A 10,868-nucleotide genomic window follows, 5' to 3' on the forward strand; every position below is an offset into this window, starting at 1 on the left:
ATGTTATCTGCAAATTTGATAAGTATACTATTTATGGCTCTATCCATATCACTGATAAAAATGTGGTCAAGAACATATCATTATGGTACTCTACTAGAGACCTTCCTCTAAGTTGACAAAAGACTCTGTTAATGACTTTCCCTTTGGATAGTTACTAAATTCTGACTCTAACTGTTCAATAATTTAATTTATACTTTTCAATCTTATTGAAAAGGATAACATGAAAGACCATTAATTGAATTGCTAAAACCCAAGGGCTTATTGTTGATGCCATTCCCTAAATGTATCAATTTAGTAATCTTGCCTAAAGATGAAAAATAAGCTAAAAAATAGCAATAACAATAACAACCTACTTAATAGGTGTAACCCTATCAAATACTCATAATCTCCTTTATGTGAAACTAAAAGCTTTCAAAATTAGAAACTTAGAAGAGAAAATGTAAGTCATATGAGAATAGGCTGAGGTATATATCACCTTCATTGTCTCTTGTGCTACTGGAGTTGTCCTGAGCGTTCTCTCAGTTAGCCTATAAAATCTGAGTGCAAAATCCTAACATTTTATTCATTTACAGAAAAACCTAACATTTATTTTTTCTGTCTGGGCACAATAACACTTCCAGAACATTAAATATTTAAAGAAAAATAGTAACAGGATAGTGATTTATCCCAAGACCATTTCTATCTGACCATTTCAATTCCACTGAAGCAGATGAGAAGAATGATGATGATGATGATGGTGATGATGATGACTGTAACACTCTGTTAAAATAATTAGTTTATTTTAAGCCCAGGGCTGGGCTTCAGTTTCGTAATTCTATACCTTGCCACCTCGGGGCACTGCAGTGAACTCACAAGGGCAGCATAGGATATTTAATATTTTCATGGGATATTTTAAATTTCTGAGGGAAACTCAGTGATACTGTCTCTGGATACAGCTGGACCTCCTCACTTTTGCTAATTTATAGTTTCAATATTGGATCAAGTTGCATTCTGCTACATTCCTTTTGATTATGTTCTTAAATGCTTATTGTATATATGTATATATAAAATATATATGCACACATGTATTTCCTTGTACTTTTGGAGACTGTTGTGATAAAAAGCAAATAGTACATAGAAATTAATGTGTAACAGGAAAATGAGGGTGGTAGTTTCCAATTTGATTCCAAAGTTTGAGAAAGTGTGTAATACCCAATAGGTGCATACATATCATTGGCAATTGTAGTTATTTAAAAATGCAATGAACATTTTTTCTTTCAATTGATATGTATTTTTTTCCAAATAGTTACTAAATTGTTAGGACTTAAATATTTATTAAGTTGTTTAGATCTATGTGCTTAATAAAGAAACTATTAGCTATTTCTTTCAGCCTTAGGGTTCTATGAAAAAATTCCTGAGTCACTAAGGGTGCCATGGACCAAGAAAGCTTAGGAACATCTGGAGAGAATGATAAAATTGCCCTTAAGTCCCACATTTTTTTTTACACTGGGGAGTTTATTTTAGGTGGAAAGTTTCAAGTTTAATGACAATTGCTCTGAGCACTCAGGAAAATGTCTAATACTTAGGCAGAGATGGGCTCCCCTGCCCAACATTACATATATATCTATTTCTAGTTAATCATTGGTATCATTGTGGTTGATGCAAAATTCAATTAAGTGAAAATATTTGGGCAACAAAATGGCAGATCATATTATAATAAGGAAAGGTAATTTTTTTTCTGTGACTTCTTTTAGCCACGATCCTCCTTTTTGAGAAGCCTGTAGAGCCAACAACTATCCTTTATCTCTGCAGTAGCTCAGTACGCTCTTTGCTCCATGCTTGCTCCAACTTCTCCAGACCAGATGCTTTGAATCTCTTTTCTCCTATATTCTGAGATAGTGTCTTCATTTTACCAATTTTTACAGCACAATGTCTTTGATTCAAGGAGGTTTACAGGCCCTGTTCGTATTTAGTTTTGATTATTTGATTAAATCCCAAAATGGTTTCTTCTAGTCAAGCACCACAACCAAATGGGGTGGTTTCAACCTCACCCTTAAATAACAACAATAATAATAACACATGAAAATGATTTATTAGCTGAGGAGCAAAAAGAGTACACCAAAAAGGTGTAAAAGCAACTTATTATTGATTTAGTAATTGTTGAACAAACTGACAAAAACACTTTTGTTACCAGATTATCAAAAAGCCTTTGACTCAGTTTCACACTCAGAGCTTACTCACATATGAAAAATATATGATATATATCTATATACCTATTTAGATATATATCTAGATATCTATATCTATATCTATATATATATACATATAGTTGGGTCTATAGAGAGAATGTTAGAGTATTTGATGACCATGTGAAAAATTGTATTCTACTTAAAGCAGGCCACCAACACAATAATGTCAGGAGAAATTGGTAGAAAACATACTTTTTCAGGGAGGTAGTTAAAGTTCATTATAATTGTGCCTGGTCTTAAACTGATTGTCATCTCTCCTAAATAGGACAAGGATAACTAACAAATTAAAGGAGTCAAACCGAATTCTCCTTTTAACCATGTGATTTGCATGAGTGGCATCAAGCTAGGTAGCTACACTGAAAAGCACATTAAACAACTCCTTCATCTCATGGAATCGTTCTACAGCGACATCAAATTGTCATTTAACCTAGAAAAATAGAAAATTCATAATGTATTTCAGGGAAAGATAGAATTTGAATTCTTTGAACTTGAATCCTGGAGTCACATTGAACCAATAAATGAAAGTGATGATCTGTTTGGTCTGCTCCAAATAAGACACATCAAGTATGACAACGAAAAGGAAAAAACTGTGGCTGACTATGTTAAGGGATCACTGAAATCAAGGCTTAATGTTAAGAGAGAATTGAAAGCAATTAGTACCTAGGCAATAGCAGTTTGTTTTAATGTAAAGTCTTGGAGTTGTAAAATGGACCAAAGCGTGGCTCACAGCTCTATAATTCTTCTTGTCCTCCACATTTACTGAAATGTAGATGTTCTGTTCCCTTTACCCCTGCCTCTGCTTTTCTCTCTCTCTCCATAAGAACGTGGTGGGAACACATGATTAATTACAAGTTTGTCTATAAAGGATCTGTGGGGTTTAGTAGACTGCAAGCACAGAATGAGTTAATGATATGGCAACTAAAACAACTCATTCAAATTTAAGTTTATGTAAAAGAAGCATGGCACAAAGGACTACCTCAGAGGTAATAGCCCCATTGGACTCTGCCAACATAGAGCATTGTGCTCAGTCCTGGGTGACAGATTTTTGGAAATATGTCAAGTTAAAATTAAAATTAATCTAGAATACATTACAATATAATAAAATTAAGTTAGAGGACATCCAGGAGAAGAAAGAAGGGTAGTAAAGATACTGAAAGATTGTACCATATGAGGGTCAGTTGAAGGAATTTAGAGTTTTTCCTATTATTAATTTATTTTTAAATTTTATTTTTAAGTTCCAAGTTTGTTCCCTCCTTCCAGCCCCTCTGCCCCCATGCAGAATTCAAGAAATATGATACATGTTATACGCATAAAGTCATACAAAACATATTTCTATATTAGTTATGTTCTGAAAAAAATCAAGTAAAATAAAGAAAAGAAAAAAATATGCTATAATCTGCACTCTGAATCTGTCTGTTCTCTCTCTGGAGGTGGATAGAATTTTACACCACGAATCTTTGGTAGATCATTGTTTTAATCAGTTATGAAGTCTTTCATAGTTGGTTATCTTTATAATATTGCTGTTACTATGTAGATAGTTTTCTTGGTTTTGCTCACTTTACTTTGCATCAGTTCATATAAGTCTTCCCAGTTTTTTTCTGAAATCATCCCCTTTATCATTTCTTTGTTGTTGGGCAACTAGGTGGTACAGTGGATAGAGTGCTGGGCCTGGGGTCAGGAAGACCTCAATTCAAATCTGACCTCAGATGCTAACTAGCTGTGTGACCCTGGGCAGGTCACTTAACCCTGTTTGACCCAGTTTCCTCATCTGTAAAATGAGCTGGAGAAGGAAATGGCAAACTACTCCAGTACTTTTTCCAAGAAAACCCCAAACGGGGTCATGAAGAGTCAGACACAACCAAAATGACTGAATAACAACATATTATTAGTAATTTGGAGAATTTTTTCTTATGACTATTGATATCTTTAATTTCTTCCCCTGAAAAGTACCTGTTCATATCCTTTTGAGCATTTATCAATTGAGGAATGGCTTTTATTTTTATCAATTTGACTCAATTCCCTATATACACTATTTGAGAAATGAAGCCTTTATCAGACAACTTGATACAAAATTTATTTCCCAGAACTAGGAGATTTTAGCCTGGTAGTAACATGATAGTTGTCTTTGAATTTTGTAAAGGATGTTTTGTGTAAAGGTGATTAGATTTGTTTGTCTTGTTTTCCCCAGAGGGCAGAGTTAGAAGTAGTGGGTGAATGTTGCAGGAAGAAAGATCCTAACTCAGTACAGGGAAAACATTTTATAAAAATCAGAGGGATCTAAAAGTGGACTGCATTGTCTCAAAAGAGAGCAGATTCTCCTCATTAGAGGTCTTCAGGTAAAAGCAGGATGTGAAAGTAGTAAAGGGGATTATGACTCAGATATGGGTTGAACTGAGGTTTCTTGGCACTCTGACATTCTTTGTGATTATGCCACTTTTAATTGGGCCAATATGCCAATCCATTCCCATTTTAAGTTATCTCTCCTAGACACCCTTCTAGTATGCTCAGGTATCAGAGATTAGTAATTAACATTAGCATGGTTATTTCTCAGTTCAGGGTTCTGCCCGGGCTCCTTAAGCAATCACTAGACCAGATCAGCAAACACATCCTGACCAGAATATTCAAACAACTCTTACTCACCACTTCCACCTCTTCCGTTTAATAAGTCTGCTAGCAATACTGCTGGGTCCTAATCAAAGGAAGCCCTTTAAAAGGTCCAGAGGGAGGCTAATTGATGGAACAAATCTTTCCTACAGGAATGGGATGGATTAGAGAATAGAGGTAAAGGGGTTAGCCTTGTCAAGGAGGAGGACTGTTTCTTCCTCTGAGATTGCAAGGGTTGAAGATGGGTAGAGGGACCAGAAATATTTTGAGTTATAGATGAGGAAAGTAGGAGAGCTCATGCCTAACATCCTAGTGTTGGGAACAGCTGCTAAAAGTGAGGAATCATAGGAAAAAAACCATAGTTTTATAGGTGAAAGTGATCTAGTCCACCCCTTTTATTTATTTATTTATAAAGAAGAGGTTATTGAAGCACTTAACGGGCTGTATCCCAAAGAGATCATAAATATGGGAAAAGGACCCACATGTACAAAAATATTTATAGCAGCTCTTTCTGTGGTGGCAAAGAATTGGAAATTGAGGGGATACCCATCAATTGGGGAATGGTTGAACAAGTTGTGATATATGAATGTGATGGAATACTATTGTGCTATAAGAAATGATGAACAGGCTGACTTCAGAAAAACCTGGAAAGACTTGTATGGACTGATGCTGAGTGAAGTGAGCAGAACCAGGAGAACATTGTACACAGTAACAGCCATGTTGTGCAATGACTAAAGTTGATAGACTTAGCCCTTCTCAGCAATGCAAGGATCTAAGACATCTCCAAAGGCCTCATGATGGAAAATGTTATCCACATCCAAAGAAAGAGCTATGGAGTTGGAATGCAGATCGAAGCGTACTATTTGCCACTTTTTTCTTCTGTTTTATTTTGTTTCCTCTTTCTTGTGCTTCCTTTTATTGGTTCTAATTTTTCCTTACAACATGACTAATATGAAAATATGTTTAATAGGAATGTATATGTAGAGCCTATATCAGATTGGGGAGGGAGGTGGAGAGGGAGGGGGAGAAAAATTTAAAACTCAAAAGCTTATGGAAATGATTGTTGATAAATCAAAATAAATTAATAAAAAAAGAAAATATTAAATAAATTCATCATTTAAAAAAAAATAGAGACTATTGAAACCCAGAGAGAGGAAGGGACTTCTTTAAGTAGCAGAACTGAGATATGTTGGCTTCAAATATAGTGGCCTTTCCCAGTGGGTTTGGGCCTTTTAGGAGAGTGGAGGCAGTCTATAAACATTGTAGAGTACATAATAGAATCAAATAAATAAATAAATAAAAGTGGGGCTGAGCAACTGTGATGAACAATACAAGTTATAAAGTATAAATTTTTAGTTGTCATTGGTGGGAAATCTGCTTTTCCCCCCAATATTACTCTGTGGTCTTGGGCTAGGAATGGAGAAAGCCAATAATGAAGGAGGATCTGTACTTGGGGAGCAGAATTTAGACCATAGAACTTAAGAGGGGTAAGAAAGCCTAGGACAATAAAAAGGGCAAAATTTCAAAAGGAGTTATGCTTTTTATAAACTGCAAGTGCAGGAAAGCAGGTACATTAACGTTCTGTTGGTGGAACTCTGAATTGCTCTAACCATTCTGGAAATAATTTTGGAACTATGTCTAAAAAGTCACTAAAAGCTTAAAAAAACCCCAAACCAATAAAAAAAACTCCTAAAGGTAAAAAATAAAACCACCCACACTAGAAACTGTGTATAACCTTTGACTCAGTGACACGTCTACTAAGCCTATATATTCAGAAACACCAAAGAAAGAGGAAAAGGACCCATATATACAAAAAATATTTATAGCAGCTCTTTTTGTAGTGGCAAAGAACTGGAAATTGAGAGGTTGCCTACCGCCTGGGGAATGGCTGACAAATCATGTTATATCCATAATGGAATAGTATTGTGCTATAAGAAAGAAAGGTATGATTTCAGAAAAATGTAGGAACACTTGTATGAATGGACCAATTGCATCATGAAGATAATGTCTTGCTTTGCTCATGAATTGGACTTAAGTGAGGCAGAACTTCACCAAGTCTTCAACTCTTTCATCCAAAGTCATCAAAGTCCAGTGGCAAGACAAATGTCAAGATGACTGGCTGTGGACCAGGATGCAGTGGATGACCTTGGCCCTTCTAAATTAAGGTCTTTCCCAAGTCTCAGTTTTTCTGAGGCAATGCCCATTCAATAACAATGGGCTAGGTAAGAATTAAGACAAAAGATGGCCTAATTTGCCATCACAAAAATATCAGTCTGGAAGAGGGAGACCCTCAAAGTTTCTGGCCAGAACAAAAAAACATTTGCTATTTACATGCATTCTAAACCATCAAAACTAAACAATGAACCATAGAGGCTTGGGCTAGGCTGATAAAGAACTTGATTTTGATGGAAAATACATTTTTAGCATACCTGAGCTACTTTGACTGTGTCTATCAATCCATCAACATACATGTATTGAGCGCCTCCTATCTGCCAGACACTATGCTAGGGGCTCAGGATAAAGAATAAAATAGGTTGGGTGAGGGAAACTAGACATATAGGCCAGGGCCTCCTCTAGTTGGAGACCTGAGACAGTAGAACAAAACCTAGATTTATATATATTTGCATATATGTATATATGTATGTGTATATATGTATGTATATATATGCATATGTGTGTATATATGTGTGTGTGTATATATATATACATATATATACACACACACATATATATATATATATACTTGTGGCTAGATAAAGAATCACACAGTATAGGCTAGCAACAGTGGTGAGGCACAACAGCAACAGTGAGGTAAGGTTGTCTAGTGACATAAAATTCATTCATAACAGGGTTTCATGTCTGGGCCTGTTGGTGCTTGCCTGAGCTCCATCAGTTCTAGAAGGTGAGCACAAAGGATTGTTGTTACGCCAAGCTCAGGGCACAGCTTGCTTGCTGGGTCTTAGCTCTGGAAAACAGGGTGTCTCCTAATAGTAAAAAGAGAGGAGTAAAAAGAGAGGGGTGGTCTTTGCATGGGGATCCTGATAGGCTTTAAAAGCCAAACAGAGAATTTTTAATTTTATCCTGGATATAATAGGAAGCCACTGGAGTTTATTGAATAAGAAGGTTATATGGACAAACCAGCACTCTAGGAAGATTACTTTGTTAGCTGAGTGGTGGATGGACTAGAGTGGGGAAAGATTTGAGGCAGGTCCAGGCAAGAGGTGGTAAGGACCTGCACTAGAGTGTGAGCTGTATGAATGGAGAGAAGGGGATACATCCAAGAGATGTGATGGTGGAAACGACAAAACTTGGCAACAGATTGATTATGTGGGGTTGGCGGTAGAAGTGAGAAATTAAGGATGACACTGAGATTGTGAATCTGGGAGACTGAGAGTATGGTGATTCCCTTGACTAAGTAATAGGAAAGTTAGAATAAGAAGAGAGTTGGATAAAAGATAAGTTCAATTTGGACATATTGAGTCTGAGACATCTATGGGGCATCTAGATCAAGATGTCCAAAAGGGAGTGGGTGATGTGAGATGGTAGCTGAGTAGAGACACGAGACTGGATATATAGATCTGGAATCATCTGTGTAGAGATGATAATTGAACTCATGTGAGCTGAAGAGATTTCCAAGTAGATTGTATAAAGGCAGGAGAGATTAGGCCCAGGACAGAGCCTTGAAGGACAAAATTCATCAAAAGAGACTGAGAATGAATGGTCAGAAAAATAAGAGGTGACTCAGGACACAGTAGAGCAGTTTTTTTGAAAACTCAGAGAGCAGAGAGTGCCTAGGAGAAAAGGATGATAAGTGTCAAAGGCTGCAGAGAGATCAAGAAGTATAAGGACTGAGAAAAGGCCATTAGATTAGGTAATTGAAGAGATCACTGATAACTTTGGAGAGAATAGTTTCAGTCAAACGATGAGGTTGAAAACCAGACTGCAGAGGGTTTAGAAGTGAGTGAGAGGAGAGGAAATGGAGGCATTGCCTTCTTGTTTAGCCATGAGAGTGGGGAGATATAGGATAACAGCTAATAGGGATGGTTCAGTCAAATGAGGGGTTTTTAAGGTAGGGTATGCTTGTAGGTAGCCAGTAGATAGGAAGAAATTGAAGATTGATAAGAGAGTGAGAATAATATAGGACAATTTGACAAAGAATATGAGATGGAATAATATCAAGGGTGCATATAGAAAGATTAGCCTTGGCAAGGAGAAGGATTACTTCTTCATTTTTAGACAGGAGTGAAGAAGATAGTTTGGCAAGATATCTGAGTGAGGTGAGATGAGCAGAGGAGAGGAGAGAACTCCTGGCAAACAGCCTGAGAATTGAAGGATGAAGGAATTGGAGGTTATGGAGAGGATGAAAAACAGGGGTAGAGGTCATAAGACAGAAGCAAATATGGAATGGCAAATGATTACAAGGAAGTCGTGCAGTGGATAAAGCGCCAGGCCTGGAGTTAGGACTTACTCTTCCTGAGTTCAAATCCGGCCTCAGATTACTCAACATCTATGTGACCCCGGGCGAGTCACTTAACCCTATTTGCCTCAGTTTCCTCATCTGCAAAATGATCTGGAGAAGGAAATGGCAAACCATTCCAATATATTTGCCAAGAAGACCCCAAAAGGGATCACTAAGAGTTGGACATTACTGAAAAATGACTAAACAGGACAAAAAAGTTTATAATCATAAAGGAATTTTGGAGTTCATATAGATGAAGAGCAATTCATGTGGGTGATGGCAAAATCAAGAATATAATCACCTCTGTGTATAACTGAGGCAGAGTGGAGGACTATGTCATAGGAACTGAAATAGATTAAGTAATTGGGAATTTAAGATACTTGAGAGAGTATCAATATATATGTTGCAATCTCCTAGTGTGAGGGCTGGAGTTGAATTGGAGAGAAAGCATGTCCACCAGGCATTGAGTTCATTGAGCCCATTCAACCCACTCAGCAGTGTGACTTTATAGAATATACATGAATTTCTCTTTTTAACCTTATCATACTTTTTGAAAATCAGAAGACTGTTTCTGTGCATGACAAGGAAAGTCCTTCAGCAGAAATTGGGAATACTGCTTACTTTTTTTCTAACTTTGAAATATCCCTTTTTTTTTTGTACCACAAGATGTGACAGAATTCCAATGTTTGTCAAGAATTTATAACAGAGTTTGCCTTTAACTCAGTTTCAGCTTTTAATCTCTTTGGCAAAGTTTGATACTAGTTCAGCAGTATTTAGCTCAGTATATGCCAAAGCCAAGATACTAGTGAATGTCCTGGGGGGAGGAATTGCCCCAATGTTCATTTCCCTTATTTAGCCCTGGAGATAATTAAGCTCAGCAATTCAGTCTTTGATAGCGTCACTTGTTAGCTGATTTAAAGGGCCTGGATTTAATTTGCTTTCTTACTACTCTCTGAGCAGATTTCAATTTCCGTAACATGTAGCTTCAGAAATGAGTAGGCATTTGGCTCCTTCAGAGACTGACCACGCTGGAAAGCAGGTTTCTCCAGAACGGCTCTCATATGCAAGAAGGGGTAGACTTGTTCTGCTTAGCTCCAGCATTTATTATTCAGACCAGAGTGGAAGTTATGAAGAGGAAGATTTAGGCTTGATGAAACACCACCTAAGAGTTTGAGCTGCCCCAAAGGGGAATGGGGTGCCTTGGTAGGTAGCAGTTTTCTTCTTTTTTGAGGTCTTTGGGCAGAGGCTGGATAACAATTTATTGGATCACAGGATCACAGACATAGGTTATCTGAAATCCAAGTCTCAAAAGCTATCTGAAATCTCCTCATTTTACCAATGATGAAAGTGAGGCCTGAGGAGGTTAAATGACCTTGCTAAGATCATATAGATAATAAACATCTTAGACAGGATTTGAACCTAGGTCTTCTGACTCTAGAACCAGTCTTCCTCCTTCCTTCCTCCCTCCCTCCCTCCCTCCTCCCTCCCTCCCTCCCTTCCTTCTTTGCTTCCTCCCTCTTTCTCTTCTCTCTTCCTTCCTTCCTTCCTTCCTTCCTTCCTTCCTTCCTTCCTTCCTT

The 10,868-nt window shown here is 37.1% G+C and overlaps 1 protein-coding gene across 1 annotated transcript in view; it reads left to right on the top strand.

The window, feature by feature from the left end:
* The window catches only part of CNBD1 (cyclic nucleotide binding domain containing 1), a 519,625-nt gene that overhangs the window by 45,421 nt on the left and 463,336 nt on the right, over positions 1-10,868 (top strand). The gene's annotated exons all lie outside the window — the stretch shown is intronic.

This window comes from Vombatus ursinus, unplaced genomic scaffold, assembly GCF_900497805.2.
Source record: "Vombatus ursinus unplaced genomic scaffold, bare-nosed wombat genome assembly UNPS02000577.1, whole genome shotgun sequence".
In the NCBI taxonomy this organism is placed as follows: domain Eukaryota; kingdom Metazoa; phylum Chordata; class Mammalia; order Diprotodontia; family Vombatidae; genus Vombatus; species Vombatus ursinus.